Raw genomic sequence first — 25,100 nt, forward strand, 5'->3', positions numbered from 1 at the left:
CTGCTAGCACCTTCTCTGTGCCTGGGAAGCAGAAGTGTTTACGTTGCTTCGCAGAATCGCTTTTGTGCAGAAAACAGTAACACTTGTTCAGAACGAAAGAAAGCACAGAGCCCCAGATTTGCTGTTGTTCTGGAGAGCTTGCAGAGCACTGGGGAAAGGCAGGCAGGGAATTCCCTGCTAGCACCTTCTCTGTGTCTGGGAAGCAGAAGAGTTCACATTGCTTCTCAGAATCGCTTTTGTGCAGAAAAAACTAACACTTGTTCAGAACAAAAGAAAGCACAGAGCCCCAGATTTTATGTTGTCCTGGAGAGCTTGCAGAGCACTGGGGAAAGGCAGGCAGAGAATTCCCTGCTAGCACCTTCTCTGTGTCTGGGCAGCAGAAGAGTTCACATTACTTCGCAAGAATCGCTTTTCTGCAGAAAACAGTAACACTTGTTCAGAACAAAAGAAAGCACAGAGCCCCAGATTTGCTGTTGTTCTGGAGAGCTTGCAGAGCACTGGGGAAAGGCAGGCAGAGAATTCCCTGCTAGCACCTTCTCTGTGCCTGGGAAGCAGAAGAGTTCACATTGCTTCGCAGAATCGCTTTTGTGCAGAAAACACTAACAATTGTTCAGAACTAAAGAAAGCACAGAGCCCCAGATTTGCTGTTGTTCTGGAGAGCTTGCAGAGCACTGGGGAAAGGCAGGCAGAGAATTCCCTGCCAGCACCTTCTCTGTGCCTGGGAAGCAGAAGTGTTCACATTGCTTCGCAGAATCGCTTTTGTGCAGAAAACACTAACACTTGTTCAGAACAAAAGAAAGCACAGAGCCCCAGATTCTATGTTGTCCTGGAGAGCTTGCAGAGCACTGGGGAAAGGCAGGCAGGGAATTCCCTGCTAGCACCTTCTCTGTGCCTGGGAAGCAGAAGTGTTCACATTACTTCGCAGAATCGCTTTTGTGCAGAAAACAGTAACACTTGTTCAGAAGGAAAGAAAGCACAGAGCCCCAGATTTGTTGTTGTTCTGGAGAGCTTGCAGAGCACTGGGGAAAGGCAGGCAGAGAATTCCCTGCTAGCACCTTCTCTGTGCCTGGGAAGCAGAAGAGTTCACATTGCTTCGCAGAATCGCCTTTGTGCAGAAAACACTAACACTTGTTCAGAACTAAAGAAAGCACAGAGCCCCAGATTTGCTGTTGTTCTGGAGAGCTTGCATAGCACTGGGGAAAGGCAGGCAGAGAATTCCCTGCTAGCACCTTCTCTGTGCCTGGGAAGCAGAAGTGTTCACATTGCTTCGCAGAATCGCTTTTCTGCAGAAAACACTAACACTTGTTCAGAACAAAAGAAAGCACAGAGCCCCAGATTTGCTGTTGTTCTGGAGAGCTTGCAGAGCACTGGGGAAAGGCAGGCAGAGAATTCCCTGCTAGCACCTTCTCTGTGCCTGGGAAGCAGAAGTGTTCACATTGCTTCGCAGAATCGCCTTTGTGCAGAAAACACTAACACTTGTTCAGAACAAAAGAAAGCACAGAGCCCCAGATTTGCTGTTGTTCTGGAGAGCTTGCAGAGCACTGGGGAAAGGCAGGCGGAGAATTCCCTGCTAGCACCTTCTCTGTGCCTGGGAAGCAGAAGTGTTCACATTACTTCGCAGAATCGCTTTTGTGCAGAAAACACTAACACTTGTTCAGAACGAAAGAAAGCACAGAGCCCCAGATTTGCTGTTGTCCTGGAGAGCTTGCAGAGCACTGGGGAAAGGCAGGCAGAGAATTCCCTGTTAGCACCTTCTCTGTGCCTGGGAAGCAGAAGTGTTCACATTGCTTCGCAGAATCGCCTTTGTGCAGAAAACACTAACACTTGTTCAGAACAAAAGAAAGCACAGAGCCCCAGATTCTATGTTGTCCTGGAGAGCTTGCAGAGCACTGGGGAAAGGCAGGCAGGGAATTCCCTGCTAGCACCTTCTCCGTGCCTGGGAAGTGAAGTGTTCACATTGCTTCGCAGAATCGCTTTTCTCCAGAAAACACTAACACTTGTTCAGAACAAAAGAAAGCACAGAGCCCCAGATTCTATGTTGTCCTGGAGAGCTTGCAGAGCACTGGGGAAAGGTAGGCAGGGAATTCCCTGCTAGCACCTTCTCTGTGCCTGGGAAGCAGAAGTGTTCACATTGCTTCGCAGAATCGCTTTTGTGCAGAAAACACTAACACTTGTTCAGAACAAAAGAAAGCACAGAGCCCCAGATTTGCTGTTGTTCTGGAGAGCTTGCAGAGCACTGGGGAAAGGCAGGCAGAGAATTCCCTGCTAGCACCTTCTCTGTGCCTGGGCAGCAGAAGTGTTCACATTGCTTCGCAGAATCGCTTTTGTGCAGAAAACAGTAACACTTGTTCAGAACAAAAGAAAGCACAGAGCCCCAGATTTTATGTTGTTCTGGAGAGCTTGCAGAGCACTGGGGAAAGGCAGGCAGAGAATTCCCTGCTAGCACCTTCTCTGTGCCTGGGAAGCAGAAGAGTTCACATTGCTTCGCAGAATCGCTTTTGTGCAGAAAACACTAACAATTGTTCAGAACTAAAGAAAGCACAGAGCCCCAGATTTGCTGTTGTTCTGGAGAGCTTGCAGAGCACTGGGGAAAGGCAGGCAGAGAATTCCCTGCCAGCACCTTCTCTGTGCCTGGGAAGCAGAAGTGTTCACATTGCTTCGCAGAATCGCTTTTGTGCAGAAAACACTAACACTTGTTCAGAACAAAAGAAAGCACAGAGCCCCAGATTTGCTGTTGTTCTGGAGAGCTTGCAGAGCACTGGGGAAAGGCAGGCAGGGAATTCCCTGCTAGCACCTTCTCCGTGCCTGGGAAGTGAAGTGTTCACATTGCTTCGCAGAATCGCTTTTGTGCAGAAAAAACTAACACTTGTTCAGAACAAAAGAAAGCACAGAGCCCCAGATTTTATGTTGTCCTGGAGAGCTTGCAGAGCACTGGGGAAAGGCAGGCAGAGAATTCCCTGCTAGCACCTTCTCTGTGTCTGGGCAGCAGAAGTGTTCACATTACTTCGCAAGAATCGCTTTTCTGCAGAAAACAGTAACACTTGTTCAGAACAAAAGAAAGCACAGAGCCCCAGATTTGCTGTTGTTCTGGAGAGCTTGCAGAGCACTGGGGAAAGGCAGGCAGAGAATTCCCTGCTAGCACCTTCTCTGTGCCTGGGAAGCAGAAGAGTTCACATTGCTTCGCAGAATCGCTTTTGTGCAGAAAACACTAACAATTGTTCAGAACTAAAGAAAGCACAGAGCCCCAGATTTGCTGTTGTTCTGGAGAGCTTGCAGAGCACTGGGGAAAGGCAGGCAGAGAATTCCCTGCCAGCACCTTCTCTGTGCCTGGGAAGCAGAAGTGTTCACATTGCTTCGCAGAATCGCTTTTGTGCAGAAAACACTAACACTTGTTCAGAACAAAAGAAAGCACAGAGCCCCAGATTCTATGTTGTCCTGGAGAGCTTGCAGAGCACTGGGGAAAGGCAGGCAGGGAATTCCCTGCTAGCACCTTCTCTGTGCCTGGGAAGCAGAAGTGTTCACATTACTTCGCAGAATCGCTTTTGTGCAGAAAACAGTAACACTTGTTCAGAAGGAAAGAAAGCACAGAGCCCCAGATTTGTTGTTGTTCTGGAGAGCTTGCAGAGCACTGGGGAAAGGCAGGCAGAGAATTCCCTGCTAGCACCTTCTCTGTGCCTGGGAAGCAGAAGAGTTCACATTGCTTCGCAGAATCGCCTTTGTGCAGAAAACACTAACACTTGTTCAGAACTAAAGAAAGCACAGAGCCCCAGATTTGCTGTTGTTCTGGAGAGCTTGCATAGCACTGGGGAAAGGCAGGCAGAGAATTCCCTGCTAGCACCTTCTCTGTGCCTGGGAAGCAGAAGTGTTCACATTGCTTCGCAGAATCGCTTTTCTGCAGAAAACACTAACACTTGTTCAGAACAAAAGAAAGCACAGAGCCCCAGATTTGCTGTTGTTCTGGAGAGCTTGCAGAGCACTGGGGAAAGGCAGGCAGAGAATTCCCTGCTAGCACCTTCTCTGTGCCTGGGAAGCAGAAGTGTTCACATTGCTTCGCAGAATCGCCTTTGTGCAGAAAACACTAACACTTGTTCAGAACAAAAGAAAGCACAGAGCCCCAGATTTGCTGTTGTTCTGGAGAGCTTGCAGAGCACTGGGGAAAGGCAGGCGGAGAATTCCCTGCTAGCACCTTCTCTGTGCCTGGGAAGCAGAAGTGTTCACATTACTTCGCAGAATCGCTTTTGTGCAGAAAACACTAACACTTGTTCAGAACGAAAGAAAGCACAGAGCCCCAGATTTGCTGTTGTCCTGGAGAGCTTGCAGAGCACTGGGGAAAGGCAGGCAGAGAATTCCCTGTTAGCACCTTCTCTGTGCCTGGGAAGCAGAAGTGTTCACATTGCTTCGCAGAATCGCCTTTGTGCAGAAAACACTAACACTTGTTCAGAACAAAAGAAAGCACAGAGCCCCAGATTCTATGTTGTCCTGGAGAGCTTGCAGAGCACTGGGGAAAGGCAGGCAGAGAATTCCCTGCTAGCACCTTCTCTGTGCCTGGGAAGCAGAAGTGTTCACATTGCTTCGCAGAATCGCCTTTGTGCAGAAAACACTAACACTTGTTCAGAACAAAAGAAAGCACAGAGCCCCAGATTTGCTGTTGTTCTGGAGAGCTTGCAGAGCACTGGGGAAAGGCAGGCAGAGAATTCCCTGCTAGCACCTTCTCTGTGCCTGGGAAGCAGAAGTGTTCACATTACTTCGCAGAATCGCTTTTGTGCAGAAAACACTAACACTTGTTCAGAACAAAAGAAAGCACAGAGCCCCAGATTTGCTGTTGTTCTGGAGAGCTTGCAGAGCACTGGGGAAAGGCAGGCAGAGAATTCCCTGCTAGCACCTTCTCTGTGCCTGGGAAGCAGAAGTGTTCACATTGCTTCGCAGAATTGCCTTTGTGCAGAAAACACTAACACTTGTTCAGAACAAAATAAAGCACAGAGCCCCAGATTTGCTGTTGTCCTGGAGAGCTTGCAGAGCGCTGGGGAAAGGCAGGCAGAGAATTCCCTGCTAGCACCTTCTCTGTGCCTGGGAAGCAGAAGTGTTCACATTGCTTCGCAGAATTGCCTTTGTGCAGAAAACACTAACACTTGTTCAGAACAAAAGAAAGCACAGAGCCCCAGATTTGCTGTTGTTCTGGAGAGCTTGCAGAGCACTGGGGAAAGGCAGGCAGAGAATTCCCTGCTAGCACCTTCTCTGTGCCTGGGAAGCAGAAGTGTTCACATTGCTTCGCAGAATCGCTTTTCTGCAGAAAACACTAACACTTGTTCAGAACAAAAGAAAGCACAGAGCCCCAGATTTGCTGTTGTCCTGGAGAGCTTGCAGAGCACTGGGGAAAGGCAGGCAGAGAATTCCCTGCTAGCACCTTCTCTGTGCCTGGGAAGCAGAAGTGTTTACGTTGCTTCGCAGAATCGCTTTTGTGCAGAAAACAGTAACACTTGTTCAGAACGAAAGAAAGCACAGAGCCCCAGATTTGCTGTTGTTCTGGAGAGCTTGCAGAGCACTGGGGAAAGGCAGGCAGGGAATTCCCTGCTAGCACCTTCTCTGTGTCTGGGAAGCAGAAGAGTTCACATTGCTTCGCAGAATCGCTTTTCTGCAGAAAACACTAACACTTGTTCAGAACAAAAGAAAGCACAGAGCCCCAGATTTGCTGTTGTTCTGGAGAGCTTGCAGAGCACTGGGGAAAGGCAGGCAGAGAATTCCCTGCTAGCACCTTCTCTGTGCCTGGGAAGCAGAAGTGTTCACATTGCTTCGCAGAATCGCCTTTGTGCAGAAAACACTAACACTTGTTCAGAACAAAAGAAAGCACAGAGCCCCAGATTTGCTGTTGTCCTGGAGAGCTTGCAGAGCACTGGGGAAAGGCAGGCAGAGAATTCCCTGTTAGCACCTTCTCTGTGCCTGGGAAGCAGAAGTGTTCACATTGCTTCGCAGAATCGCCTTTGTGCAGAAAACACTAACACTTGTTCAGAACAAAAGAAAGCACAGAGCCCCAGATTCTATGTTGTCCTGGAGAGCTTGCAGAGCACTGGGGAAAGGCAGGCAGAGAATTCCCTGCTAGCACCTTCTCTGTGCCTGGGAAGCAGAAGTGTTCACATTGCTTCGCAGAATCGCCTTTGTGCAGAAAACACTAACACTTGTTCAGAACAAAAGAAAGCACAGAGCCCCAGATTTGCTGTTGTTCTGGAGAGCTTGCAGAGCACTGGGGAAAGGCAGGCAGAGAATTCCCTGCTAGCACCTTCTCTGTGCCTGGGAAGCAGAAGTGTTCACATTACTTCGCAGAATCGCTTTTGTGCAGAAAACACTAACACTTGTTCAGAACAAAAGAAAGCACAGAGCCCCAGATTTGCTGTTGTTCTGGAGAGCTTGCAGAGCACTGGGGAAAGGCAGGCAGAGAATTCCCTGCTAGCACCTTCTCTGTGCCTGGGAAGCAGAAGTGTTCACATTGCTTCGCAGAATTGCCTTTGTGCAGAAAACACTAACACTTGTTCAGAACAAAATAAAGCACAGAGCCCCAGATTTGCTGTTGTCCTGGAGAGCTTGCAGAGCGCTGGGGAAAGGCAGGCAGAGAATTCCCTGCTAGCACCTTCTCTGTGCCTGGGAAGCAGAAGTGTTCACATTGCTTCGCAGAATTGCCTTTGTGCAGAAAACACTAACACTTGTTCAGAACAAAAGAAAGCACAGAGCCCCAGATTTGCTGTTGTTCTGGAGAGCTTGCAGAGCACTGGGGAAAGGCAGGCAGAGAATTCCCTGCTAGCACCTTCTCTGTGCCTGGGAAGCAGAAGTGTTCACATTGCTTCGCAGAATCGCTTTTCTGCAGAAAACACTAACACTTGTTCAGAACAAAAGAAAGCACAGAGCCCCAGATTTGCTGTTGTCCTGGAGAGCTTGCAGAGCACTGGGGAAAGGCAGGCAGAGAATTCCCTGCTAGCACCTTCTCTGTGCCTGGGAAGCAGAAGTGTTTACGTTGCTTCGCAGAATCGCTTTTGTGCAGAAAACAGTAACACTTGTTCAGAACGAAAGAAAGCACAGAGCCCCAGATTTGCTGTTGTTCTGGAGAGCTTGCAGAGCACTGGGGAAAGGCAGGCAGGGAATTCCCTGCTAGCACCTTCTCTGTGTCTGGGAAGCAGAAGAGTTCACATTGCTTCGCAGAATCGCTTTTGTGCAGAAAAAACTAACACTTGTTCAGAACAAAAGAAAGCACAGAGCCCCAGATTTTATGTTGTCCTGGAGAGCTTGCAGAGCACTGGGGAAAGGCAGGCAGAGAATTCCCTGCTAGCACCTTCTCTGTGTCTGGGCAGCAGAAGTGTTCACATTACTTCGCAAGAATCGCTTTTCTGCAGAAAACAGTAACACTTGTTCAGAAGGAAAGAAAGCACAGAGCCCCAGATTTGCTGTTGTTCTGGAGAGCTTGCAGAGCACTGGGGAAAGGCAGGCAGAGAATTCCCTGCTAGCACCTTCTCTGTGCCTGGGAAGCAGAAGAGTTCACATTGCTTCGCAGAATCGCTTTTGTGCAGAAAACACTAACAATTGTTCAGAACTAAAGAAAGCACAGAGCCCCAGATTTGCTGTTGTTCTGGAGAGCTTGCAGAGCACTGGGGAAAGGCAGGCAGAGAATTCCCTGCCAGCACCTTCTCTGTGCCTGGGAAGCAGAAGTGTTCACATTGCTTCGCAGAATCGCTTTTGTGCAGAAAACACTAACACTTGTTCAGAACAAAAGAAAGCACAGAGCCCCAGATTCTATGTTGTCCTGGAGAGCTTGCAGAGCACTGGGGAAAGGCAGGCAGGGAATTCCCTGCTAGCACCTTCTCTGTGCCTGGGAAGCAGAAGTGTTCACATTACTTCGCAGAATCGCTTTTGTGCAGAAAACAGTAACACTTGTTCAGAAGGAAAGAAAGCACAGAGCCCCAGATTTGTTGTTGTTCTGGAGAGCTTGCAGAGCACTGGGGAAAGGCAGGCAGAGAATTCCCTGCTAGCACCTTCTCTGTGCCTGGGAAGCAGAAGAGTTCACATTGCTTCGCAGAATCGCCTTTGTGCAGAAAACACTAACACTTGTTCAGAACTAAAGAAAGCACAGAGCCCCAGATTTGCTGTTGTTCTGGAGAGCTTGCATAGCACTGGGGAAAGGCAGGCAGAGAATTCCCTGCTAGCACCTTCTCTGTGCCTGGGAAGCAGAAGTGTTCACATTGCTTCGCAGAATCGCTTTTCTGCAGAAAACACTAACACTTGTTCAGAACAAAAGAAAGCACAGAGCCCCAGATTTGCTGTTGTTCTGGAGAGCTTGCAGAGCACTGGGGAAAGGCAGGCAGAGAATTCCCTGCTAGCACCTTCTCTGTGCCTGGGAAGCAGAAGTGTTCACATTGCTTCGCAGAATCACCTTTGTGCAGAAAACACTAACACTTGTTCAGAACAAAAGAAAGCACAGAGCCCCAGATTTGCTGTTGTTCTGGAGAGCTTGCAGAGCACTGGGGAAAGGCAGGCGGAGAATTCCCTGCTAGCACCTTCTCTGTGCCTGGGAAGCAGAAGTGTTCACATTACTTCGCAGAATCGCTTTTGTGCAGAAAACACTAACACTTGTTCAGAACGAAAGAAAGCACAGAGCCCCAGATTTGCTGTTGTCCTGGAGAGCTTGCAGAGCACTGGGGAAAGGCAGGCAGAGAATTCCCTGTTAGCACCTTCTCTGTGCCTGGGAAGCAGAAGTGTTCACATTGCTTCGCAGAATCGCCTTTGTGCAGAAAACACTAACACTTGTTCAGAACAAAAGAAAGCACAGAGCCCCAGATTCTATGTTGTCCTGGAGAGCTTGCAGAGCACTGGGGAAAGGCAGGCAGGGAATTCCCTGCTAGCACCTTCTCCGTGCCTGGGAAGTGAAGTGTTCACATTGCTTCGCAGAATCGCTTTTCTCCAGAAAACACTAACACTTGTTCAGAACAAAAGAAAGCACAGAGCCCCAGATTCTATGTTGTCCTGGAGAGCTTGCAGAGCACTGGGGAAAGGTAGGCAGGGAATTCCCTGCTAGCACCTTCTCTGTGCCTGGGAAGCAGAAGTGTTCACATTGCTTCGCAGAATCGCTTTTGTGCAGAAAACACTAACACTTGTTCAGAACAAAAGAAAGCACAGAGCCCCAGATTTGCTGTTGTTCTGGAGAGCTTGCAGAGCACTGGGGAAAGGCAGGCAGAGAATTCCCTGCTAGCACCTTCTCTGTGCCTGGGCAGCAGAAGTGTTCACATTGCTTCGCAGAATCGCTTTTGTGCAGAAAACAGTAACACTTGTTCAGAACAAAAGAAAGCACAGAGCCCCAGATTTGCTGTTGTTCTGGAGAGCTTGCAGAGCACTGGGGAAAGGCAGGCAGAGAATTCCCTGCTAGCACCTTCTCTGTGCCTGGGAAGCAGAAGAGTTCACATTGCTTCGCAGAATCGCTTTTGTGCAGAAAACACTAACAATTGTTCAGAACTAAAGAAAGCACAGAGCCCCAGATTTGCTGTTGTTCTGGAGAGCTTGCAGAGCACTGGGGAAAGGCAGGCAGAGAATTCCCTGCCAGCACCTTCTCTGTGCCTGGGAAGCAGAAGTGTTCACATTGCTTCGCAGAATCGCTTTTGTGCAGAAAACACTAACACTTGTTCAGAACAAAAGAAAGCACAGAGCCCCAGATTTGCTGTTGTTCTGGAGAGCTTGCAGAGCACTGGGGAAAGGCAGGCAGGGAATTCCCTGCTAGCACCTTCTCCGTGCCTGGGAAGTGAAGTGTTCACATTGCTTCGCAGAATCGCTTTTCTCCAGAAAACACTAACACTTGTTCAGAACAAAAGAAAGCACAGAGCCCCAGATTCTATGTTGTCCTGGAGAGCTTGCAGAGCACTGGGGAAAGGTAGGCAGGGAATTCCCTGCTAGCACCTTCTCTGTGCCTGGGAAGCAGAAGTGTTCACATTGCTTCGCAGAATCGCTTTTGTGCAGAAAACACTAACACTTGTTCAGAACAAAAGAAAGCACAGAGCCCCAGATTTGCTGTTGTTCTGGAGAGCTTGCAGAGCACTGGGGAAAGGCAGGCAGAGAATTCCCTGCTAGCACCTTCTCTGTGCCTGGGAAGCAGAAGTGTTCACATTGCTTCGCAGAATCGCTTTTGTGCAGAAAACAGTAACACTTGTTCAGAACAAAAGAAAGCACAGAGCCCCAGATTTGCTGTTGTTCTGGAGAGCTTGCAGAGCACTGGGGAAAGGCAGGCAGAGAATTCCCTGCTAGCACCTTCTCTGTGCCTGGGAAGCAGAAGTGTTCACATTGCTTCGCAGAATCGCTTTTGTGCAGAAAACACTAACACTTGTTCAGAACAAAAGAAAGCACAGAGCCCCAGATTCTATGTTGTCCTGGAGAGCTTGCAGAGCACTGGGGAAAGGCAGGCAGGGAATTCCCTGCTAGCACGTTCTCTGTGCCTGGGAAGCAGAAGTGTTCACATTGCTTCGCAGAATCGCTTTTGTGCAGAAAACACTAACAATTGTTCAGAACTAAAGAAAGCACAGAGCCCCAGATTTGCTGTTGTCCTGGAGAGCTTGCAGAGCACTGGGGAAGGGCAGGCAGAGAATTCCCTGCCAGCACCTTCTCTGTGCCTGGGAAGCAGAAGTGTTCACATTGCTTCGCAGAATCGCTTTTGTGCAGAAAACACTAACACTTGTTCAGAACTAAAGAAAGCACAGAGCCCCAGATTTGCTGTTGTTCTGGAGAGCTTGCAGAGCACTGGGGAAAGGCAGGCAGGGAATTCCCTGCTAGCACCTTCTCCGTGCCTGGGAAGTGAAGTGTTCACATTGCTTCGCAGAATCGCTTTTCTGCAGAAAACACTAACACTTGTTCAGAACAAAAGAAAGCACAGAGCCCCAGATTTGTTGTTGTCCTGGAGAGCTTGCAGAGCACTGGGGAAAGGCAGGCAGGGAATTCCCTGCTAGCACCTTCTCTGTGCCTGGGAAGCAAAAGTGTTCACATTGCTTCGCAGAATCGCTTTTGTGCAGAAAACACTAACACTTGTTCAGAACTAAAGAAAGCACAGAGCCCCAGATTTGCTGTTGTTCTGGAGAGCTTGCATAGCACTGGGGAAAGGCAGGCAGAGATTTCCCTGCTAGCACCTTCTCTGTGCCTGGGAAGCAGAAGAGTTCACATTGCTTCGCAGAACCGCTTTTCTGCAGAAAACAGTAACACTTGTTCAGAACAAAAGAAAGCACAGAGCCCCAGATTTTATGTTGTCCTGGAGAGCTTGCAGAGCACTGGGGAAAGGCAGGCAGAGAATTCCCTGCTAGCACCTTCTCTGTGCCTGGGAAGCAGAAGTGTTCACATTGCTTCGCAGAATCGCTTTTGTGCAGAAAACACTAACACTTGTTCAGAACAAAAGAAAGCACAGAGCCCCAGATTTTATGTTGTCCTGGAGAGCTTGCATAGCACTGGGGAAAGGCAGGCAGAGAATTCCCTGCTAGCACCTTCTCTGTGCCTGGGAAGCAGAAGTGTTCACATTGCTTCGCAGAATCGCTTTTGTGCAGAAAAAACTAACACTTGTTCAGAACTAAAGAAAGCACAGAGCCCCAGATTTTATGTTGTCCTGGAGAGCTTGCAGAGCACTGGGGAAAGGCAGGCAGAGAATTCCCTGCTAGCACCTTCTCTGTGCCTGGGAAGCAGTAGTGTTCACATTGCTTCGCAGAATCGCTTTTGTGCAGAAAACACTAACAATTGTTCAGAACTAAAGAAAGCACAGAGCCCCAGATTTGCTGTTGTTCTGGAGAGCTTGCAGAGCACTGGGGAAAGGCAGGCAGGGAATTCCCTGCTAGCACCTTCTCTGTGTCTGGGAAGCAGAAGAGTTCACATTGCTTCGCAGAATCGCTTTTGTGCAGAAAAAACTAACACTTGTTCAGAACAAAAGAAAGCACAGAGCCCCAGATTTTATGTTGTCCTGGAGAGCTTGCAGAGCACTGGGGAAAGGCAGGCAGAGAATTCCCTGCTAGCACCTTCTCTGTGTCTGGGCAGCAGAAGTGTTCACATTACTTCGCAAGAATCGCTTTTCTGCAGAAAACAGTAACACTTGTTCAGAACAAAAGAAAGCACAGAGCCCCAGATTTGCTGTTGTTCTGGAGAGCTTGCAGAGCACTGGGGAAAGGCAGGCAGAGAATTCCCTGCTAGCACCTTCTCTGTGCCTGGGAAGCAGAAGAGTTCACATTGCTTCGCAGAATCGCTTTTGTGCAGAAAACACTAACACTTGTTCAGAACAAAAGAAAGCACAGAGCCCCAGATTTGCTGTTGTTCTGGAGAGCTTGCAGAGCACTGGGGAAAGGCAGGCAGGGAATTCCCTGCTAGCACCTTCTCCGTGCCTGGGAAGTGAAGTGTTCACATTGCTTCGCAGAATCGCTTTTCTGCAGAAAACACTAACACTTGTTCAGAACAAAAGAAAGCACAGAGCCCCAGATTCTATGTTGTCCTGGAGAGCTTGCAGAGCACTGGGGAAAGGCAGGCAGGGAATTCCCTGCTAGCACCTTCTCTGTGCCTGGGAAGCAGAAGTGTTCACATTGCTTCGCAGAATCGCTTTTGTGCAGAAAACACTAACACTTGTTCAGAACAAAAGAAAGCACAGAGCCCCAGATTTGCTGTTGTTCTGGAGAGCTTGCAGAGCACTGGGGAAAGGCAGGCAGAGAATTCCCTGCTAGCACCTTCTCTGTGCCTGGGCAGCAGAAGTGTTCACATTGCTTCGCAGAATCGCTTTTGTGCAGAAAACAGTAACAGTTGTTCAGAACGAAAGAAAGCACAGAGCCCCAGATTCTATGTTGTTCTGGAGAGCTTGCAGAGCACTGGGGAAAGGCAGGCAGAGAATTCCCTGCTAGCACCTTCTCTGTGCCTGGGAAGCAGAAGTGTTCACATTGCTTCGCAGAATCGCTTTTGTGCAGAAAACACTAACACTTGTTCAGAACAAAAGAAAGCACAGAGCCCCAGATTCTATGTTGTCCTGGAGAGCTTGCAGAGCACTGGGGAAAGGCAGGCAGGGAATTCCCTGCTAGCACCTTCTCTGTGCCTGGGAAGCAGAAGTGTTCACATTACTTCGCAGAATCGCTTTTGTGCAGAAAACAGTAACACTTGTTCAGAACAAAAGAAAGCACAGAGCCCCAGATTTGTTGTTGTTCTGGAGAGCTTGCAGAGCACTGGGGAAAGGCAGGCAGGGAATTCCCTGCTAGCACCTTCTCTGTGCCTGGGAAGCAGAAGTGTTCACATTGCTTCGCAGAATCGCTTTTGTGCAGAAAACACTAACACTTGTTCAGAACAAAAGAAAGCACAGAGCCCCAGATTTGCTGTTGTTCTGGAGAGCTTGCAGAGCACTGGGGAAAGGCAGGCAGAGAATTCCCTGCTAGCACCTTCTCTGTGCCTGCGAAGCAGAAGTGTTCACATTGCTTCGCAGAATCGCTTTTGTGCAGAAAACAGTAACACTTGTTCAGAACAAAAGAAAGCACAGAGCCCCAGATTTTATGTTGTTCTGGAGAGCTTGCAGAGCACTGGGGAAAGGCAGGCAGAGAATTCCCTGCTAGCACCTTCTCTGTGCCTGGGAAGCAGAAGAGTTCACATTGCTTCGCAGAATCGCTTTTGTGCAGAAAACACTAACAATTGTTCAGAACTAAAGAAAGCACAGAGCCCCAGATTTGCTGTTGTTCTGGAGAGCTTGCAGAGCACTGGGGAAAGGCAGGCAGGGAATTCCCTGCTAGCACCTTCTCTGTGCCTGGGAAGCAGAAGTGTTCACATTACTTCGCAGAATCGCTTTTGTGCAGAAAACAGTAACACTTGTTCAGAAGGAAAGAAAGCACAGAGCCCCAGATTTGTTGTTGTTCTGGAGAGCTTGCAGAGCACTGGGGAAAGGCAGGCAGAGAATTCCCTGCTAGCACCTTCTCTGTGCCTGGGAAGCAGAAGAGTTCACATTGCTTCGCAGAATCGCCTTTGTGCAGAAAACACTAACACTTGTTCAGAACTAAAGAAAGCACAGAGCCCCAGATTTGCTGTTGTTCTGGAGAGCTTGCAGAGCACTGGGGAAAGGCAGGCAGAGAATTCCCTGCTAGCACCTTCTCTGTGCCTGGGAAGCAGAAGTGTTCACATTGCTTCGCAGAATCGCTTTTCTGCAGAGAACACTAACACTTGTTCAGAACAAAAGAAAGCACAGAGCCCCAGATTTGCTGTTGTTCTGGAGAGCTTGCAGAGCACTGGGGAAAGGCAGGCAGAGAATTCCCTGCTAGCACCTTCTCTGTGCCTGGGAAGCAGAAGTGTTCACATTGCTTCGCAGAATCGCCTTTGTGCAGAAAACACTAACACTTGTTCAGAACAAAAGAAAGCACAGAGCCCCAGATTTGCTGTTGTTCTGGAGAGCTTGCAGAGCACTGGGGAAAGGCAGGCGGAGAATTCCCTGCTAGCACCTTCTCTGTGCCTGGGAAGCAGAAGTGTTCACATTACTTCGCAGAATCGCTTTTGTGCAGAAAACACTAACACTTGTTCAGAACGAAAGAAAGCACAGAGCCCCAGATTTGCTGTTGTCCTGGAGAGCTTGCAGAGCACTGGGGAAAGGCAGGCAGAGAATTCCCTGTTAGCACCTTCTCTGTGCCTGGGAAGCAGAAGTGTTCACATTGCTTCGCAGAATCGCCTTTGTGCAGAAAACACTAACACTTGTTCAGAACAAAAGAAAGCACAGAGCCCCAGATTCTATGTTGTCCTGGAGAGCTTGCAGAGCACTGGGGAAAGGCAGGCAGAGAATTCCCTGCTAGCACCTTCTCCGTGCCTGGGAAGCAGAAGTGTTCACATTGCTTCGCAGAATCGCCTTTGTGCAGAAAACACTAACACTTGTTCAGAACAAAAGAAAGCACAGAGCCCCAGATTTGCTGTTGTTCTGGAGAGCTTGCAGAGCACTGGGGAAAGGCAGGCAGAGAATTCCCTGCTAGCACCTTCTCTGTGTCTGGGAAGCAGAAGTGTTCACATTACTTCGCAGAATCGCTTTTGTGCAGAAAACACTAACACTTGTTCAGAACAAAAGAAAGCACAGAGCCCCAGATTTGCTGTTGTTCTGGAGAGCTTGCAGAGCACTGGGGAAAGGCAGGCAGAGAATTCCCTGCTAGCACCTTCTCTGTGCCTGGGAAGCAGAAGTGTTCACATTGCTTCGCAGAATTGCCTTTGTGCAGAAAACACTAACACTTGTTCAGAACAAAATAAAGCACAGAGCCCCAGATTTGCTGTTGTCCTGGAGAGCTTGCAGAGCACTGGGGAAAGGCAGGCAGAGAATTCCCTGCTAGCACCTTCTCTGTGCCTGGGAAGCAGAAGTGTTCACATTGCTTCGCAGAATTGCCTTTGTGCAGAAAACACTAACACTTGTTCAGAACAAAAGAAAGCACAGAGCCCCAGATTTGCTGTTGTTCTGGAGAGCTTGCAGAGCACTGGGGAAAGGCAGGCAGAGAATTCCCTGATAGCACCTTCTCTGTGCCTGGGAAGCAGAAGTGTTCACATTGCTTCGCAGAATCGCTTTTCTGCAGAAAACACTAACACTTGTTCAGAACAAAAGAAAGCACAGAGCCCCAGATTTGCTGTTGTCCTGGAGAGCTTGCAGAGCACTGGGGAAAGGCAGGCAGAGAATTCCCTGCTAGCACCTTCTCTGTGCCTGGGAAGCAGAAGTGTTTACGTTGCTTCGCAGAATCGCTTTTGTGCAGAAAACAGTAACACTTGTTCAGAACGAAAGAAAGCACAGAGCCCCAGATTTGCTGTTGTCCTGGAGAGCTTGCAGAGCACTGGGGAAAGGCAGGCAGAGAATTCCCTGCTAGCACCTTCTCTGTGCCTGGGAAGCAGAAGTGTTCACATTGCTTCGCAGAATCGCCTTTGTGCAGAAAACACTAACACTTGTTCAGAACAAAAGAAAGCACAGAGCCCCAGATTCTATGTTGTCCTGGAGAGCTTGCAGAGCACTGGGGAAAGGCAGGCAGAGAATTCCCTGCTAGCACCTTCTCTGTGCCTGGGAAGCAGAAGTGTTCACATTGCTTCGGAGAATTGCCTTTGTGCAGAAAACACTAACACTTGTTCAGAACAAAAGAAAGCACAGAGCCCCAGATTTGCTGTTGTTCTGGAGAGCTTGCAGAGCACTGGGGAAAGGCAGGCAGAGAATTCCCTGCTAGCACCTTCTCTGTGCCTGGGAAGCAGAAGTGTTCACATTACTTCGCAGAATCGCTTTTGTGCAGAAAACACTAACACTTGTTCAGAACAAAAGAAAGCACAGAGCCCCAGATTTGCTGTTGTTCTGGAGAGCTTGCAGAGCACTGGGGAAAGGCAGGCAGAGAATTCCCTGCTAGCACCTTCTCTGTGCCTGGGAAGCAGAAGTGTTCACATTGCTTCGCAGAATCGCTTTTGTGCAGAAAACACTAACACTTGTTCAGAACAAAAGAAAGCACAGAGCCCCAGATTTGCTGTTGTTCTGGAGAGCTTGCAGAGCACTGGGGAAAGGCAGGCAGAGAATTCCCTGCTAGCACCTTCTCTGTGCCTGGGAAGCAGGAGTGTTCACATTGCTTCGCAGAATCGCATTTGTGCAGAAAACACTAACACTTGTTCAGAACAAAAGAAAGCACAGAGCCCCAGATTTGCTGTTGTCCTGGAGAGCTAGCAGAGCACTGGGGAAAGGCAGGCAGAGAATTCCCTGCTAGCACCTTCTCTGTGCCTGGGAAGCAGAAGTGTTCACATTGCTTCGCAGAATCGCCTTTGTGCAGAAAACACTAACACTTGTTCAGAACAAAAGAAAGCACAGAGCCCCAGATTTTATGTTGTCCTGGAGAGCTTGCAGAGCACTGGGGAAAGGCAGGCAGAGAATTCCCTGCTAGCACCTTCTCTGTGCCTGGGAAGCAGAAGTGTTCACATTGCTTCGCAGAATCGCTTTTCTGCAGAAAACAATAACACTTGTTCAGAAGGAAAGAAAGCACAGAGCCCCAGATTTGCTGTTGTGCTGGAGAGCTTGCAGAGCACTGGGGAAAGGCAGGCAGAGAATTCCCTGCTAGCACCTTCTCTGTGCCTGCGAAGCAGAAGTGTTAACATTGCTTCGCAGAATCGCCTTTGTGCAGAAAACACTAACACTTGTTCAGAACAAAAGAAAGCACAGAGCCCCAGATTTGCTGTTGTCCTGGAGAGCTTGCAGAGCACTGGGGAAAGGCAGGCAGAGAATTCCTTGCTAGCACCTTCTCTGTGCCTGGGAAGCAGAAGTGTTCACATTGCTTCGCAGAATCGCTTTTCTGCAGAAAGCACTAACACTTGTTCAGAACGAAAGAAAGCACAGAGCCCCAGATTTGCTGTTGTTCTGGAGAGCTTGCAGAGCACTGGGGAAAGGCAGGCAGAGAATTCCCTGCTAGCACCTTCTCTGTGCCTGGGAAGCAGAAGTGTTCACATTAGTTCGCAGAATCGCCTTTGTGCAGAAAACACTAACACTTGTTCAGAAGGAAAGAAAGCACAGAGCCCCAGATTTGCTGTTGTCCTGGAGAGCTTGCAGAGCACTGGGGAAAGGCAGGCAGAGAATTCCCTGCTAGCACCTTCTCTGTGCCTGGGAAACAGAAGTGTTCACATTGCTTCGCAGAATCGCCTTTGTGCAGAAAACACTAACACTTGTTCAGAACAAAAGAAAGCACAGAGCCCCAGATTTGCTGTTGTTCTGGAGAGCTTGCAGAGCACTGGGGAAAGGCAGGCAGAGAATTCCCTGCTAGCACCTTCTCTGTGCCTGGGCAGCAGAAGTGTTCACATTGCTTCGCAGAATCGCTTTTGTGCAGAAAACACTAACACTTGTTCAGAACAAAAGAAAGCACAGAGCCCCAGATTTGCTGTTGTTCTGGAGAGCTTGCAGAGCACTGGGGAAAGGCAGGCAGAGAATTCCCTGCTAGCACCTTCTCTGTGCCTGGGAAGCAGAAGTGTTCACATTGCTTCGCAGAATCGCTTTTGTGCAGAAAACACTAACACTTGTTCAGAACAAAAGAAAGCACAGAGCCCCAGATTCTATGTTGTCCTGGAGAGCTTGCAGAGCACTGGGGAAAGGCAGGCAGGGAATTCCCTGCTAGCACGTTCTCTGTGCCTGGGAAGCAGAAGTGTTCACATTGCTTCGCAGAATCGCTTTTGTGCAGAAAACACTAACAATTGTTCAGAACTAAAGAAAGCACAGAGCCCCAGATTTGCTGTTGTTCTGGAGAGCTTGCAGAGCACTGGGGAAGGGCAGGCAGAGAATTCCCTGCCAGCACCTTCTCTGTGCCTGGGAAGCAGAAGTGTTCACATTGCTTCGCAGAATCGCTTTTGTGCAGAAAACACTAACACTTGTTCAGAACAAAAGAAAGCACAGAGCCCCAGATTTGCTGTTGTTCTGGAGAGCTTGCAGAGCACTGGGGAAAGGCAGGCAGGGAATTCCCTGCTAGCACCTTCTCCGTGCCTGGGAAGTGAAGTGTTCATATTGCTTCGCAGAATCGCTTTTCTGCAGAAAACACTAACACTTGTTCAGAACAAAAGAAAGCACAGAGCCCCAGATTCTATGTTGTCCTGGAGAGCTTGCAGAGCACTGGGGAAAGGCAGGCAGGGAATTCCCTGCTAGCACCTTCTCTGTGCCTGGGAAGCAAAAGTGTTCACATTGCTTCGCAGAATCGCTTTTGTGCAGAAAACACTAACACTTGTTCAGAACTAAAGAAAGCACAGAGCCCCAGATTTGCTGTTGTTCTGGAGAGCTTGCATAGCACTGGGGAAAGGCAGGCAGAGATTTCCCTGCTAGCACCTTCTCTGTGCCTGGGAAGCAGAAGAGTTCACATTGCTTCGCAGAACCGCTTTTCTGCAGAAAACAGTAACACTTGTTCAGAACAAAAGAAAGCACAGAGCCCCAGATTTTATGTTGTCCTGGAGAGCTTGCAGAGCACTGGGGAAAGGCAGGCAGAGAATTCCCTGCTAGCACCTTCTCTGTGCCTGGGAAGCAGAAGTGTTCACATTGCTTCGCAGAATCGCTTTTGTGCAGAAAACACTAACACTTGTTCAGAACAAAAGAAAGCACAGAGCCCCAGATTTTATGTTGTCCTGGAGAGCTTGCATAGCACTGGGGAAAGGCAGGCAGAGAATTCCCTGCTAGCACCTTCTCTGTGCCTGGGAAGCAGAAGTGTTCACATTGCTTCGCAGAATCGCTTTTGTGCAGAAAAAACTAACACTTGTTCAGAACTAAAGAAAGCACAGAGCCCCAGATTTTATGTTGTCCTGGAGAGCTTGCAGAGCACTGGGGAAAGGCAGGCAGAGAATTCCCTGCTAGCACCTTCTCTGTGCCTGGGAAGCAGTAGTGTTCACATTGCTTCGCAGAATCGCTTTTGTGCAGAAAACACTAACAATTGTTCAGAACTAAAGAAAGCACAGAGCCCCAGATTTGCTGTTGTTCTGGAGAGCTTGCAGAGCACTGGGGAAAGGCAGGCAGGGAATTCCCTGCTAGCACCTTCTCTGTGTCTGGGAAGCAGAAGAGTTCACATTGCTTCGCAGAATCGCTTTTGTGCAGAAAAAACTAACACTTGTTCAGAACAAAAGAAAGCACAGAGCCCCAGATTTTATGTTGTCCTGGAGAGCTTGCAGAGCACTGGGGAAAGGCAGGCAGAGAATTCCCTGCTAGCACCTTCTCTGTGTCTGGGCAGCAGAAGTGTTCACATTACTTCGCAAGAATCGCTTTTCTGCAGAAAACAGTAACACTTGTTCAGAACAAAAGAAAGCACAGAGCCCCAGATTTGCTGTTGTTCTGGAGAGCTTGCAGAGCACTGGGGAAAGGCAGGCAGAGAATTCCCTGCTAGCACCTTCTCTGTGCCTGGGAAGCAGAAGAGTTCACATTGCTTCGCAGAATCGCTTTTGTGCAGAAAACACTAACACTTGTTCAGAACAAAAGAAAGCACAGAGCCCCAGATTTGCTGTTATTCTGGAGAGCTTGCAGAGCACTGGGGAAAGGCAGGCAGGGAATTCCCTGCTAGCACCTTCTCCGTGCCTGGGAAGTGAAGTGTTCACATTGCTTCGCAGAATCGCTTTTCTGCAGAAAACACTAACACTTTTTCAGAACAAAAGAAAGCACAGAGCCCCAGATTCTATGTTGTCCTGGAGAGCTTGCAGAGCACTGGGGAAAGGCAGGCAGGGAATTCCCTGCTAGCACCTTCTCTGTGCCTGGGAAGCAGAAGTGTTCACATTGCTTCGCAGAATCGCTTTTGTGCAGAAAACACTAACACTTGTTCAGAACAAAAGAAAGCACAGAGCCCCAGATTTGCTGTTGTTCTGGAGAGCTTGCAGAGCACTGGGGAAAGGCAGGCAGAGAATTCCCTGCTAGCACCTTCTCTGTGCCTGGGCAGCAGAAGTGTTCACATTGCTTCGCAGAATCGCTTTTGTGCAGAAAACAGTAACAGTTGTTCAGAACGAAAGAAAGCACAGAGCCCCAGATTCTATGTTGTTCTGGAGAGCTTGCAGAGCACTGGGGAAAGGCAGGCAGAGAATTCCCTGCTAGCACCTTCTCTGTGCCTGGGAAGCAGAAGTGTTCACATTGCTTCGCAGAATCGCTTTTGTGCAGAAAACACTAACACTTGTTCAGAACAAAAGAAAGCACAGAGCCCCAGATTCTATGTTGTCCTGGAGAGCTTGCAGAGCACTGGGGAAAGGCAGGCAGGGAATTCCCTGCTAGCACCTTCTCTGTGCCTGGGAAGCAGAAGTGTTCACATTACTTCGCAGAATCGCTTTTGTGCAGAAAACAGTAACACTTGTTCAGAACAAAAGAAAGCACAGAGCCCCAGATTTGTTGTTGTTCTGGAGAGCTTGCAGAGCACTGGGGAAAGGCAGGCAGGGAATTCCCTGCTAGCACCTTCTCTGTGCCTGGGAAGCAGAAGTGTTCACATTGCTTCGCAGAATCGCTTTTGTGCAGAAAACACTAACACTTGTTCAGAACAAAAGAAAGCACAGAGCCCCAGATTTGCTGTTGTTCTGGAGAGCTTGCAGAGCACTGGGGAAAGGCAGGCAGAGAATTCCCTGCTAGCACCTTCTCTGTGCCTGGGCAGCAGAAGTGTTCACATTGCTTCGCAGAATCGCTTTTGTGCAGAAAACAGTAACAGTTGTTCAGAACGAAAGAAAGCACAGAGCCCCAGATTCTATGTTGTTCTGGAGAGCTTGCAGAGCACTGGGGAAAGGCAGGCAGAGAATTCCCTGCTAGCACCTTCTCTGTGCCTGGGAAGCAGAAGTGTTCACATTGCTTCGCAGAATCGCTTTTGTGCAGAAAACACTAACACTTGTTCAGAACAAAAGAAAGCACAGAGCCCCAGATTCTATGTTGTCCTGGAGAGCTTGCAGAGCACTGGGGAAAGGCAGGCAGGGAATTCCCTGCTAGCACCTTCTCTGTGCCTGGGAAGCAGAAGTGTTCACATTACTTCGCAGAATCGCTTTTGTGCAGAAAACAGTAACACTTGTTCAGAAGGAAAGAAAGCACAGAGCCCCAGATTTGTTGTTGTTCTGGAGAGCTTGCAGAGCACTGGGGAAAGGCAGGCAGAGAATTCCCTGCTAGCACCTTCTCTGTGCCTGGGAAGCAGAAGAGTTCACATTGCTTCGCAGAATCGCCTTTGTGCAGAAAACACTAACACTTGTTCAGAACTAAAGAAAGCACAGAGCCCCAGATTTGCTGTTGTTCTGGAGAGCTTGCATAGCACTGGGGAAAGGCAGGCAGAGAATTCCCTGCTAGCACCTTCTCTGTGCCTGGGAAGCAGAAGTGTTCACATTGCTTCGCAGAATCGCTTTTCTGCAGAAAACACTAACACTTGTTCAGAACAAAAGAAAGCACAGAGCCCCAGATTTGCTGTTGTTCTGGAGAGCTTGCAGAGCACTGGGGAAAGGCAGGCAGAGAATTCCCTGCTAGCACCTTCTCTGTGCCTGGGAAGCAGAAGTGTTCACATTGCTTCGCAGAATCGCCTTTGTGCAGAAAACACTAACACTTGTTCAGAACAAAAGAAAGCACAGAGCCCCAGATTTGCTGTTGTTCTGGAGAGCTTGCAGAGCACTGGGGAAAGGCAGGCGGAGAATTCCCTGCTAGCACCTTCTCTGTGCCTGGGAAGCAGAAGTGTTCACATTACTTCGCAGAATCGCTTTTGTGCAGAAAACACTAACACTTGTTCAGAACGAAAGAAAGCACAGAGCCCCAGATTTGCTGTTGTCCTGGAGAGCTTGCAGAGCACTGGGGAAAGGCAGGCAGAGAATTCCCTGTTAGCACCTTCTCTGTGCCTGGGAAGCAGAAGTGTTCACATTGCTTCGCAGAATCGCCTTTGTGCAGAAAACACTAACACTTGTTCAGAACAAAATAAAGCACAGAGCCCCAGATTCTATGTTGTCCTGGAGAGCTTGCAGAGCACTGGGGAAAGGCAGGCAGAGAATTCCCTGCTAGCACCTTCTCTGTGCCTGGGAAGCAGAAGTGTTCACATTGCTTCGCAGAATCGCCTTTGTGCAGAAAACACTAACACTTGTTCAGAACAAAAGAAAGCACAGAGCCCCAGATTTGCTGTTGTTCTGGAGAGCTTGCAGAGCACTGGGGAAAGGCAGGCAGAGAATTCCCTGCTAGCACCTTCTCTGTGCCTGGGAAGCAGAAGTGTTCACATTACTTCGCAGAATCGCTTTTGTGCAGAAAACACTAACACTTGTTCAGAACAAAAGAAAGCACAGAGCCCCAGATTTGCTGTTGTTCTGGAGAGCTTGCAGAGCACTGGGGAAAGGCAGGCAGAGAATTCCCTGCTAGCACCTTCTCTGTGCCTGGGAAGCAGAAGTGTTCACATTGCTTCGCAGAATTGCCTTTGTGCAGAAAACACTAACACTTGTTCAGAACAAAATAAAGCACAGAGCCCCAGATTTGCTGTTGTCCTGGAGAGCTTGCAGAGCACTGGGGAAAGGCAGGCAGAGAATTCCCTGCTAGCACCTTCTCTGTGCCTGGGAAGCAGAAGTGTTCACATTGCTTCGCAGAATTGCCTTTGTGCAGAAAACACTAACACTTGTTCAGAACAAAAGAAAGCACAGAGCCCCAGATTTGCTGTTGTTCTGGAGAGCTTGCAGAGCACTGGGGAAAGGCAGGCAGAGAATTCCCTGCTAGCACCTTCTCTGTGCCTGGGAAGCAGAAGTGTTCACATTGCTTCGCAGAATCGCTTTTCTGCAGAAAACACTAACACTTGTTCAGAACAAAAGAAAGCACAGAGCCCCAGATTTGCTGTTGTCCTGGAGAGCTTGCAGAGCACTGGGGAAAGGCAGGCAGAGAATTCCCTGCTAGCACCTTCTCTGTGCCTGGGAAGCAGAAGTGTTTACGTTGCTTCGCAGAATCGCTTTTGTGCAGAAAACAGTAACACTTGTTCAGAACGAAAGAAAGCACAGAGCCCCAGATTTGCTGTTGTCCTGGAGAGCTTGCAGAGCACTGGGGAAAGGCAGGCAGAGAATTCCCTGCTAGCACCTTCTCTGTGCCTGGGAAGCAGAAGTGTTCACATTGCTTCGCAGAATCGCCTTTGTGCAGAAAACACTAACACTTGTTCAGAAGGAAAGAAAGCACAGAGCCCCAGATTTGCTGTTGTGCTGGAGAGCTTGCAGAGCACTGGGGAAAGGCAGGCAGAGAATTCCCTGCTAGCACCTTCTCTGTGCCTGCGAAGCAGAAGTGTTAACATTGCTTCGCAGAATCGCCTTTGTGCAGAAAACACTAACACTTGTTCAGAACAAAAGAAAGCACAGAGCCTCAGATTTGCTGTTGTTCTGGAGAGCTTGCAGAGCACTGGGGAAAGGCAGGCAGAGAATTCCCTGCTAGCACCTTCTCTGTGCCTGGGAAGCAGAAGTGTTCACATTGCTTCGGAGAATTGCCTTTGTGCAGAAAACACTAACACTTGTTCAGAACAAAAGAAAGCACAGAGCCCCAGATTTGCTGTTGTTCTGGAGAGCTTGCAGAGCACTGGGGAAAGGCAGGCAGAGAATTCCCTGCTAGCACCTTCTCTGTGCCTGGGAAGCAGAAGTGTTCACATTGCTTCGCAGAATCGCTTTTGTGCAGAAAACACTAACACTTGTTCAGAACAAAAGAAAGCACAGAGCCCCAGATTTGCTGTTGTTCTGGAGAGCTTGCAGAGCACTGGGGAAAGGCAGGCAGAGAATTCCCTGCTAGCACCTTCTCTGTGCCTGGGAAGCAGGAGTGTTCACATTGCTTCGCAGAATCGCCTTTGTGCAGAAAACACTAACACTTGTTCAGAACAAAAGAAAGCACAGAGCCCCAGATTTGCTGTTGTCCTGGAGAGCTTGCAGAGCACTGGGGAAAGGCAGGCAGAGAATTCCCTGCTAGCACCTTCTCTGTGCCTGGGAAGCAGAAGTGTTCACATTGCTTCGCAGAATCGCCTTTGTGCAGAAAACACTAACACTTGTTCAGAACAAAAGAAAGCACAGAGCCCCAGATTTTATGTTGTCCTGGAGAGCTTGCAGAGCACTGGGGAAAGGCAGGCAGAGAATTCCCTGCTAGCACCTTCTCTGTGCCTGGGAAGCAGAAGTGTTCACATTGCTTCGCAGAATCGCTTTTCTGCAGAAAACAATAACACTTGTTCAGAAGGAAAGAAAGCACAGAGCCCCAGATTTGCTGTTGTGCTGGAGAGCTTGCAGAGCACTGGGGAAAGGCAGGCAGAGAATTCCCTGCTAGCACCTTCTCTGTGCCTGCGAAGCAGAAGTGTTAACATTGCTTCGCAGAATCGCCTTTGTGCAGAAAACACTAACACTTGTTCAGAACAAAAGAAAGCACAGAGCCCCAGATTTGCTGTTGTCCTGGAGAGCTTGCAGAGCACTGGGGAAAGGCAGGCAGAGAATTCCTTGCTAGCACCTTCTCTGTGCCTGGGAAGCAGAAGTGTTCACATTGCTTCGCAGAATCGCTTTTCTGCAGAAAGCACTAACACTTGTTCAGAACGAAAGAAAGCACAGAGCCCCAGATTTGCTGTTGTTCTGGAGAGCTTGCAGAGCACTGGGGAAAGGCAGGCAGAGAATTCCCTGCTAGCACCTTCTCTGTGCCTGGGAAGCAGAAGTGTTCACATTAG

Source organism: Strix aluco, chromosome 15, assembly GCF_031877795.1.
Source record: "Strix aluco isolate bStrAlu1 chromosome 15, bStrAlu1.hap1, whole genome shotgun sequence".
In the NCBI taxonomy this organism is placed as follows: Eukaryota; Metazoa; Chordata; class Aves; order Strigiformes; family Strigidae; genus Strix; species Strix aluco.